Below are 11126 nucleotides of genomic sequence, written 5' to 3' on the forward strand. Positions count from 1 at the left end.
TAACAGAAGTCACTTAACATCTCTGAGCCTTTTGCCTCACTTGCTAAATAAAAAATATTACTTGCAATACTTCCTTACTTATCTCAGAGAGCCCTAGTGGGATCAGAAGAAGGGCTGGGTATGGAAGGGCTGTGCACACAGGAAACACAGCAGGGGGTATGAGGCAGCTGGGTGGGACAGGGCCAGCCTGCAGAAGGCTTTAAAGCCAGGCTGAGATTTAGAACGGTTTGCCTGGGAAACTAGTGAAGTCTTCTCAGTTTGGATATAATAGAACACATATTTTGTGGAAACTTTTTTTTCTCATACTGAAAACAAGATGGCTGGTAAACGAATGCCGCATGCTAGGGAGCTCCTTGCTCAACAAGTGAAAGATAATTCAAAGGGCATCATCCCAGGATTTAAAAGGTGCTCTTTCAGAAAAGCTTTTATGCCCTAAAGTTATACTTTTCCTGCTCCATAGCTTTCTTACAGCATTGTCTCTGGAAATAAGAGTCTGGCAACTTTCTGTGGTAAGGCTTTGTTCCCTCCTAAATATTGCCATCTGAATTTAGAGTATGAGAAACCCACCAGTATGCTTGGCATTTTGCTAGCCTCAAAGTAGGAAAACATGACCTTCCAGGAATGAGGCAAGCAGGTAAGTAGCTGGCCAGAACCAGCAGAACAATGGAAATTTGCTGAACACCCTAACTCTCTCCTATTTTCTAAATAGGCTTCATGAGTTCCAGAGAAGACGTTGCCCTGAAACAGAATGTTATATGGGTGGGGTCTCCATATTTGTTTCTTAGTGCCATCCCCACCACCACCATGTGAAACACTATATGCAGCCTCCTTAGTGAAGGGAGCCCTGAATTTGGAAACAAGTGAATCTGAGCTCAGGACCTGGTACTGCTCCTGTACCAGCTAATTGTCTTAAACCAGTCATTGCTGACCCCCATCCTGGAGACTAAATTGCCTCTTCTGTAAAGGGAGAGATTTGTCTACTTCAGAATATCTCTAATTTAGCTAATTATCAGGATCTCCTGGGGTGAGAGTGTAAATGCAGGTTCCCAGGCACTACAGGGAATTCTCATTCAGTCAGCCTGCTGATCTGTATTTTTAACATGGACCCAGGATGAATCATTTGGGAGCTACTGGGTCTCTGAGACTCCCTTCAAGCGCAATATTCTTGGATCCTTTAACTGACTTGATGCAGCAGCTTATGCAAAATAAAGAAGGCAAGATGACTATTTCTGTTGTAAGGGCCTCCCTGAGCTCTTCTCCATTCTCTTGCTAAGCAGAATTCATCGATTCCTGTTCACTTTTAGGTATGTGACTGGTGTTATAGCTAGTTGCCTGCTTGTCTCTCTCTTGCAGTCTGTGAGCAACTCCAGGCAGAGGGCATGTCTTTTTCACGTCTCTATCCACAGCACCTAGCACCTAGTGCCTGGCATTGAAATACGCAGACAACTAAATTTTGAAAGGTAATGGCCTTAATTCTGTAGGTCTCTGTTCTTTTCATCTCCTCCTGTGGTCAAGGAGACACTTGAATTAGGATCAGAATTGGCAAGCCAAATGTCTGCAATTTCAACTTAGGCATCTGTCCGGAGCCCAAGGCACCCTTGTATCACCAAGTGCACAATGGCCCAGATAAGCTTAGATGCCTTCTCCCCATCAACCTTGGCCCAGCCAAGACCATCAGTGATAAGGGCGAGTTGAAATAAGTGAGTGTGGGGGAGGAGCTCCTGGTCTGCATGGTTACCATTCAACCCAGCATTCTGAGGCACGTCCTGGAAAGAAAACTAGCCTCCTCCCAGCAGAAAGCTGGGCTGCAGGCCCTCAGTCCAGGCCTTGCTCTGTAGCCTTGCTTGTGTTTTCTAGCTCACCCTCACCAGGTGCCCTCCTCCCCAGCTAGCACTCCTCCTGAGAGAGGAGTGTGTTTAAGATTCCCTGCACGGGGTATAAGAGGCGATTCCAAGCATCTTGCTGCAGAGCGAACTAATCCTAACAGGTTAATTCCCCCCTCAGTTCATTTCAGCTTATTAGAGGTGGCAGGCACCCCGTGATGCTTCATTACCTGTGCCACTCCAAGTCAAGGCTCTCTTAATGAGCTGAGCAATGTGGGGAGCCCCCTGCTAAGCACCCCAGATGGATGTATTTGTCCTAAAAAGGCAGAAGCCCTGAATTCCCCAGACCTGTCCACAGGGCAAAGCTATAAAGAAGGGGAATGGAGTAGCCGAAGAGCTGACAGTGCTTCTGTGCTGATTGGAAGTCAGAAGGGATCAGAGAGGTTGGCCTTTCCCTCCTCACCTGCCCTTAATCTCTCTCCCTTGGCTCACACTTGACAGCTTACAGGAAATGTCTAGTTTAAGTCAAAGGCCCCAGGGCAGGAAAGATCCCATGCTCTGCCCACTTAATCCAACTGCTGCCTCCATCATCATATCCTGTTTTCTAACAGAGACAGTGCTATTTCCTTCAAAGGTCTCATTTCCAGGGCTTTTGAAATTACCCCGAGAAAAAAGGAAAGCAAATGATATTTGCATTGGCAAGTGGGGAAAGAGGGCACGTGAGTGTGTGTGCAGGCAGGCACCTGGCTGTGGGCTGTGTGGGCAGGTGAGGGTGTGGCAGAGGCCAAGGGGGGGCAGGCAGTGACAGCATTGTATGTCTTCATCCTTAAATAGCTCCAGCCTTCCCCACTGAGCCTTCTGCCTGTGTGAGAGATCTCTGCTAATTAATCAAGTCCTCTCCACCTCAATGAGTGAGGACTTCTGCCAGAAGATAAAATACTGCAGCAGCTAGCGGAAGATGGCCGACTTGGCACGGTGGGCAGGGATGAAGTGGAGGATCCATAAGGAGGGGGGAACACAATTATTTCACCAACATTCTATGACTCTATTCCCAGAAACCTCAGCTGCCAAGGGCACTCTTGCTCACTCTCTCTCTCTTGCTTTGTCTGATCGGCATTTTGCTCCCCCATTCTCTGTGTTCAGGCCCCCTATTCTTACCGGGTGGTATGTAATTTGTTACATTCCATGTACTCCCTTTCATGAGCTTATGTCTGTGCACATTCTGCCTTTTACTACATTTCTCAATTTTTGTGGTCCAAAGGGAGGCAGAAAGAAAAAAAGTGACTAAAGGAAGAATCCATGTGTATTGAGGGGAGGGTGCCATGGGTGGGGGCAGCTCCTCAGATGAAAGGGCCTTTGCATGCATTGCATGAAGGAAAAAAATCTCAGAGAGTGAGTGGACAGAAAAAGGAAAACACTTACTGAACACTTACGGTTTCCAGCATAAAAGGGTCACACACAGAATGTCTCCTGTGAGGCTTTGCTCATGGGGGAACAACAGCAAGTCACTGTGCAGAAGGAAAACAAAGTAAAAAATACTCCTGAAAAACAAAACCAAATGGGCTCAGGGCATCAGGAAGGCAATCAAAAGAGTAAGGAGATTCTTCTAAGATTATTTTACCACATCGTCTAGCACCCTACCCTACCGCTCAACCACCATATCAGCTTCTACATAGGTTCTTTGCCTTTGCCCCTTGACTACAGATGAATATGCCTGCATAGCTTACCAGAAGGGGACCATCTTTCAGTCAAATTGTAAAACTTCTCAGTGCTCCATTTCTCTTTCTATAAAAGGGGCACTCTGATAATGTCCCCATCTACATCAAGGGAATTGAGAGGATAATCATCTTTAGATTTAAAAGTACTTTGAACTCGTCAGATGTAGAGCGCTGTTCCAACAAGGCAGTGGAGTGAGTTTTGCCACCATTAGAAAGAACAAGGGTAAAGAGTTTGGGAGAAGTTGGTGGAAAAAAGTATTTGGAATCATAGGTTTTGAACTTGCACAGCTTCCACCAAGATGGAACCACTGAAATTCCTTTCTAGTCCATCATCTGCCCACAATTCTGTTCCTCATTCCTTTCCATTCCCCCAAGCCCAGCTTTTCCCATGCTACTTACAGCAATTTTCTTCATCTGGTTCTGGATAGTGACACTTGATATTTAAGTCATCAGATTGTCCTCACTCCTCTTCTCTATTGCCTCTAGGTCTCTGTTCCAGGCTTTCGCATCAGAAGAAGTGATTAATAAAAAGGTCATGTGTGCAATGCATTACCAAATTAAATTCTATAAAGAGCAGTGCCTGTAAGATTGAGAAATCTTGATGATCATCTTTGTTGAACCTGGACCCCTGCTGGGTTTCTGCTGGCATAAGAAATGGCCTGGGCAGAGGGCAAAGAGCAGTTCTTTGAGTTTTCAAATCTCAGAAGATTTGAGCTGGACAGGATTTCAGAGGTCATCTGGTTCATTTCTCTAACTGACTCAAATGCCCCTACAACATACCAGATAAGGGATCATTCAAACTTCTGGTGCAGCTCATCTGATGGGGCAGACTATGCTTCTCTACAGAGTGCTCAACTCCATGGTTGTAATTTGTTATAAAAATGAATTGAAGACTGCCTCACTTTAACTGCTATCTCCACCAGTCCCATTCATTCATTCAGCAAATATGTACAGATCACCTACATGTGTCAGACACTGTTCTACGATTCTAGAGATACCATAGTGAACAAGATATACAAGTTTCTGTCCTTGTAGAATACTTAGTTCTGTAGAGACACAAATAAGCAAACAGGCACTCACACTCTAGTGCTACAATATGGGATATGTGCAGGGACCTGTGGGGAAACATAGGAGCTGAGATATTTTCATGTGTTATGGGGCTGCAGGTACAGTAAAGACTTTCTGGAGAAGAACATCTAAGCTGAAACCTGATCTAAGAATTAGCAAATCAAAGGGAGAATAAGGAGTAAGAAGGAGGCGAGGAGAGTCAAGACAGTAGAGGGGACAGGGAACCTGTAAGGAAGCTGTGGAGATGACCAAACAATGGATGATGGATGAGCGTGGTGACAGAGGAGAGAAGGGAAAGAACGTGCTCTTGAGATTTCATGAGCTGTTGAGACTTTATGACCAGTTCCCAAGTTGTTCCTGGCCTAGGTCCTAATCTCCTTTTGTCCTCACCTCCATCCTAGCCTCCTTATACAAGCATGGCTCTGACCCAGAGCCTCATGCCCACAGCCCATAGACTCCTGCAGCTGCTCCTCAGTTCCGGCTTGACACCATTTTGGTGCCATTTGTTCTCGTCTATCAGCTTACTGTTTCTTTTGGCTCCAAAGCCCCCAAAACTCTCCTCTCCAGGGCCAGCCAATGGGGAGTTCTCAAGCCCATCAGAAGTGAGTCAAAAATTATCTCACTCTGGTCCTGGTCTTTCCAGTGTGAGGCACAGAAAAAAGGCTAGATTTTCCATTCTCATGTCTCTCCCAAGCCTCCCTTTCTCCAAGTTAAGCATCCCTGTTCCCTAGTTTCAAGTCAGCCCTTCTCCATTATGATTACTCATCTCTGGATGAGGTTTCAAATTACAACTACCATTTTTGTAAGTAAAATATTGAATAGCTACAAAATGAGATATTATTTAGCCGTAAAAAGGAGCGAAGCACTGACTCATGCTGAAATATGGATGAACTTTGAAAACATTATACTAAGTGAAAAAAGCCAGACACAAGGGGCCATGCACTGTATGATTTCATTTATATAGAATATCAAGAATTGGCAAATTCATAGAGATAGAAGGTAGGTTGGTGGTTGCCAGGGGCTGGGTGAATCAGGGAATGGGAAGTGACTGCTTATGGGTACGGGTTTTAGTTTAGGGTGACGAAAATGTTCTAGAATTGGGCTGTGGTGATGGTTGTACAACACTGTAAATGTTCTTAATGCCACTGAATTAAATACTTTAATATGGTTAAAATGATAAATTTTATGTTATGTATATTTTACCACAATAAAAGAAAACCCTACCATTTGTGTAATACTCTGTATCTTCTGAGGAATTTTCATATAATGTGCAGTATACCATCTCATGCCCCCTTCAGCCTGGTTATCATTCCCCTTTTATGGATGAGGAAGCTGAGGCTCTGCTTGGCTTGGGATCATGAGCAGAACCAAGGGATAAGACCCAGGTCTCTCATGCGACGTTCACATTCTGGCCGCCACATGTCCACACCGAGGCCAGGACCCAGGCCTGCTGGACCAGCACATGAGGAGCAAAGCTACTGACTCAACATTCTAAAGAACAAATATTAAAGTGGGGTTAACGGGGTGGCGAGCTAATGAAGAACTCCATCTGACCCGCTTTGCAATGTAGGCGTGCAAGTGAGAAGTTCGGGATGGGAAAGGAAGCAATATTCTTACTTGAGGAATAGAAAAACAAAACAAAACAAAAGAAACAAAACAAAAAACCACCATCTTACCTCCTCCTCATGTTGACGCCCCGGACCTGGAGCCAATGGAGGGGAGAGTTTAGAGGTATATGAAACCTCTCCTCTAGTCCCCATAGTCGGGAACACCCCACTAGGGAAGAAGGACAAAGAAAAGCATGTGGTTGAGGGAGGGAAAGGTGATTCCCCAGGATTCTGGTAAGGACACATGGGAAGAGACTGGGAGTAGGGATTGGGAGGCATGTGGAAAAGCAGGGAGAGGCATAAAACAAGAGGGAGAAGGAGGGGAAGTGATGCCAGTCAAGGGGATGTCACTAAATGAGCTGAATGTCACTAAAGCCCTCACAAGATGGGCCAGCTGGGGAAGAATGTGACCTGGTAACAGATTTCCCTTTTCCCAAAATCCCCTGGAATGCGGGGAGGAGGGGCTGTTTTGTATGGAACTGGGAACTTGCTCTGATGAGGGTCTTTTATTATCTGGCAGGCTACAAATAGCTCTTAGGACCAGCCAGAAGTGACAGGTGAGGTGATAGAGAGGGAATAACTGAAGAAGGACAGAGCAGGACTGATAGGTTGGAAGGAGATTAGAAGATGATGAATAGAGGCATGTGAGAAGGGAGCCCTGGGAGCTGAAATGGAGCACAGCTGTGTGGGGACCAATCCACATTCAGCCCTAGGAGAGGTGGCCTGGAGAGTTCCCTCACAGACACACAGAGATGGGTTCTACAGGGCCCGTCATGGGAGAAAAGTGACATGGAGTCCTCAGGCCCTCAAGAGTCTCATTATCACTCTCTGAGTAATATGCTGAAATAATTGGTTAAGGACTTGCAAATGTTATCTGATTTATTCTTTATAAAAACTGTTCCAAAAACTGAGACTTAGAATGTATAAAGAGATGTGCTCATGAAAACACAGCTGAGACACAGGGATTTGAACCAGGGTCAGTTATATCAGAATCCTTGCCCTGTATCCATGATTTGAATTCAAGTCTCTGAGCAAAAGGCAAGGAGAGCAGGAGTAAGCTACAGGCCAGCTTATGCTCATGGACCTTGGAGAACCGGACAAAGGACTTACAGGCTCATGAGCTAGGGTGAGGGGTGGGGGTTATTGTCATTGTCAGTATGGGAGGTAGGAGCCCAGGAGAGCATTTGCCTGCCACTTGCAGGCACAGGCACCATGGGCACAAAAGGAGACACAGAAGCCAGCTCTCTGAGCATACTTCAGGACTACTGCATAGAACTGGTGGATTGTCTGCTGACAAATCCTGTCTTTGGTGGGGGACACTTTCCCTAACTGTAGCCTGGCCTCAGTCTAAGGACACCTGTCCCCCGCCTACAGAAGCCTGCCCTAGAGGTCCATCTACAGGTGAGAAAATGGCCACAGATGGGCTAATTTAAGACTTTCAAGGCCACACAGCTGACAATGACAAAAGTAATACAGGCATACCCCCATTTTATTGTACTTAGTTTTATTATGCTTCGCAAATGTTGCAAATTTTACAAAATGGAGGGAAGACACTCACCAGCAAAACGATTATAATTCACTTTATTGCGGTAGTGTGGCAATAAACCTGCAATATCTTCAAGGTATGCCTATATTTAGAGGTAGGGCAGTCTGACGCCTTCATCCACTCTTTCCCATCACACAACACTGCCTGCAGATTTCTCGCTGAGATCATTCTTAAACACTGGTCTCTGACCATGTTAGCTTCTTCACAAGAACCAGACACAAAGAAAAGGAGCCGTGCACAGCCCACGAGGCAGAGCACTCTGGCTGTCTGTGTGTTGTGACATTGGTGGTGGTCCACAAGGAAGTCTGCTGCCTCTAACTCACAGCCAAAGTCCCCAGGTTCCTAGGCCCAGTACCACCATCCAGCACTACATTTATAAACCAAATTATGAAAGAAGCCACCCAATGGGAACTACTTATGTCTCTACTCTAAATTTAGGGACATGTGGGTTTCTAACCAGAAGCTGTGGTTTAAAAGCCCAAGTTGCAGGTTTTGATAGAGGAGGTAATGCCTATTGTCCAGACTTTGTACCTTGTATCACTACCTTAAGATAGTGGAGATGCCTGTCTCAGGACTGTCCTTGTCAGCTGCACTGAATCCTAGAACATCTTCCTCTTATGTAAATATATCAGGAAGGCATTCAACCAGTCTTTACTTCACTGTTTCCATTTGTAAGATGAATGAAAAGAACCAGACATGCCTCACACAAAGCCTGCTCTGCTACTGTCTGGAAGGGTGGCCCTGGTCAAAGCACTCTACATCTCAGAGCTTGTTTCTCTATCCATTGCATGGAAATAACCATTGTATACTTTTTTTGTTTTTTGTACTTTTGTGACTACCCAGCATCCATCCCCCTTATTCTAGAAACATCACCTTCACTTCCTTTGGGAGTCTGATAGGTTAATTCCTTTGTGGAGGGGTAGAGCTTATCTTGTGATCCAGGTCTAATCAATGAACATATTTTATCCCTCCAGCCACAGTGACCAGTTCAGTGTTACGCCACGCACATGGAGTTCAATTCCAGGATATTTGCTGGAAATGCTGAGAAAGGCATACCCTCTTTCTGCAAGAGCCATTTGTGGTAAGGATGACAGTAGCCCAGGGCTGTCGGGGCTACCCTGAGGAAAGAGCTCATCTGAGAGTGAAGCAGAGCCACAAAAGGAAGAGAGAGGGGTAAAGGAGGGAAGAGAAAGAGACAGACCAAGTCCCAGTGACTTCGAGTCCCTGGAACCAGCTGTGCTTGAAGCCTATCCTAGCTCTTCCACTTTTTGTTTACATGAACCAGTTGAATTGGGTTTTTGACACTAAAACAGAAATGGTGCCTGTATAATAGTTTTTCTGTAAGGCTTGGTTGAGATAATATAGGCAAAACACTTAGCCCAATGCCTGGCATATAGTAGGCCCTCAATAAATAATAATAGCTGTTATGGGCAATAAATGTGATGATGGATGTAAAAACACTCAGAAAGGCATGAAGTGTTATATAAAAGTAAGGTACCTATTATACGCTTTTCTGTTCTCTAGTGATCTATACTTCCCATTGCGGCTTTATTGCCCACTCTCTCATTCTCTAAATATTTCATGTACCCAATTAGACTATGAGAATGTCATGGTAGGCACCAAGATTCATATTCTATTTTAGCCATCATGGAATATAATGTGGTTGCCAAGCAAACCACAGCATAGAAGGGTGGTTAACATAACAGGCTTTAGTGCCTAAACACCTGGCTGCAAATGCTAATTCTGCCCCTTACTTGCTGGGTACCCACAGATTACTGATTTTACCCCTCTGATTTTACCCCTCCCAGTTTTCTGCTTTGTAAAGTGGAAACAGTGCTGGTACCTACCTCATTTAGTTGTTATGAAGAGAAAAGTTATTAATAATTGTAAAGCCTATATAACAGTGACTCTCACATAATGATCCCTACAAATGTCTCTGTTAAGTAAACACTTTCCAATTCTTTTATTATTGTAATTCAAAAGAATTTACTAAATACTCAAATAAGATACAACTTGTTCCTTAAGACTGTGATGAAGAAGACAAACCCCCACCTTCTAATAATAACGACTATCACTTTTAGGGGTATTTTCTCTGCTTTCATCTATTATTCTTCATGCTCTAATCATGTACTTTAAAGCTGGAAGGAGCCAAAAGAGACTACTCACTTTGCAAATGAGAAAAGAGAGGTCCAGAAAGGCAGCATGATTTGTCCAAGTTGGCACAGCTCTTTAGAAACTGAGTAAGGAAAAGAATCCGGGTCCCCTTCCTCCAGACCTATCATGCCCACCTACCTACGCCACACTACCTAAGGAGATGGTACACAGCATATGGCCAAAATGCATAGACACAAACAACTGCAGCTGCACAGAAATTCCTTTCTTCCTTTAACAAATATTTATTTATCACTGAAATATGTACAACTGCCAAGAAATTAGGAGAATGGACTGGAGTGAGCAGAACCATTCCCCGTCCTGCTGTTCTTCTAAAACACGTAATATAGTTACCTTTCTCATTCATTTGGCAAATATTTAAGCATTTATAATTTTCCAAGCACTGGGGATAGAAACAGCATCAACATAAAGAACATAGTACTTGCCCTCACAGAGCTTAAAATCTCATAAATTTGGCTATTGCATAAGTGCTCAGAGACGTTTATTAAATCAATGAATGAATCATTGGGCAATCATCTTCTCTTGGCTTTTTTTCCCCCAAACGATTTGACATGGAGCATGACAAATCGAAACTGATAATTTAGAGTCTACAGCCATGCCACCCTGAATGTACCCAATCTTGTCTGATCTCGGAAGCTAAGCAGGGTCGGGCCTGGTTAGTACTTGGATGGGAAACCACCTCAGAATACCAGGTGCTGTAGGCATTAAAAATAAATAAATAAATAAAATAAAAAATAAAATAAAAAATATACTGGATAGAAGAAACCTGAGAGATTAGGAAATCCAACTCTCTATAGATAAGAAAAGTGGCGCTTGAGGAAATGGAGACTGTGCTTAGCCAGGATGGTCAATCAGGACTTCGTCCCATCAGTAGAGAGTAAATCCTGGCTAAAGACTCAAAGATTATCAGATGGGCTTTGGAGTATCAATTTGTAAAGCTGCTAATAAAGTCCATCTGCTCGCAACAGGAATCTGCCTCTTCCTGTGATTACTGCTCAATAATTGTTCTTGAGGGAAAACATCTGTTGTTCCTATTTCATTGCTGGTTGTCTTCTCCTGTTTGTTTCACCCTTAATGCTGGTCCAGTTGTGGCTGTGCTGGTGTACTGTGGCTAAGCAATATGTGGCTCTGGATTCCCCTTTTTTTTTCAGATTGTGCCCTGGACCTTTGCTAATCTTACACCTTTCTGGCC

General features: G+C 44.3%; 1 non-coding gene across 1 annotated transcript; it reads left to right on the forward strand.

Annotated features, from left to right (window-relative positions):
• The first annotated feature begins 10519 nt into the window (after positions 1-10519).
• LOC111729912 lies at positions 10520-10638 on the forward strand. The gene has a single exon (XR_002776453.1). It is a non-coding gene; the product is annotated as a 5S ribosomal RNA (ribosomal RNA).
• Positions 10639-11126: the final 488 nt, after the last annotated feature.

Source organism: Pteropus vampyrus, unplaced genomic scaffold, assembly GCF_000151845.1.
Source record: "Pteropus vampyrus isolate Shadow unplaced genomic scaffold, Pvam_2.0 Scaffold288, whole genome shotgun sequence".
NCBI lineage: Eukaryota > Metazoa > Chordata > Mammalia > Chiroptera > Pteropodidae > Pteropus > Pteropus vampyrus.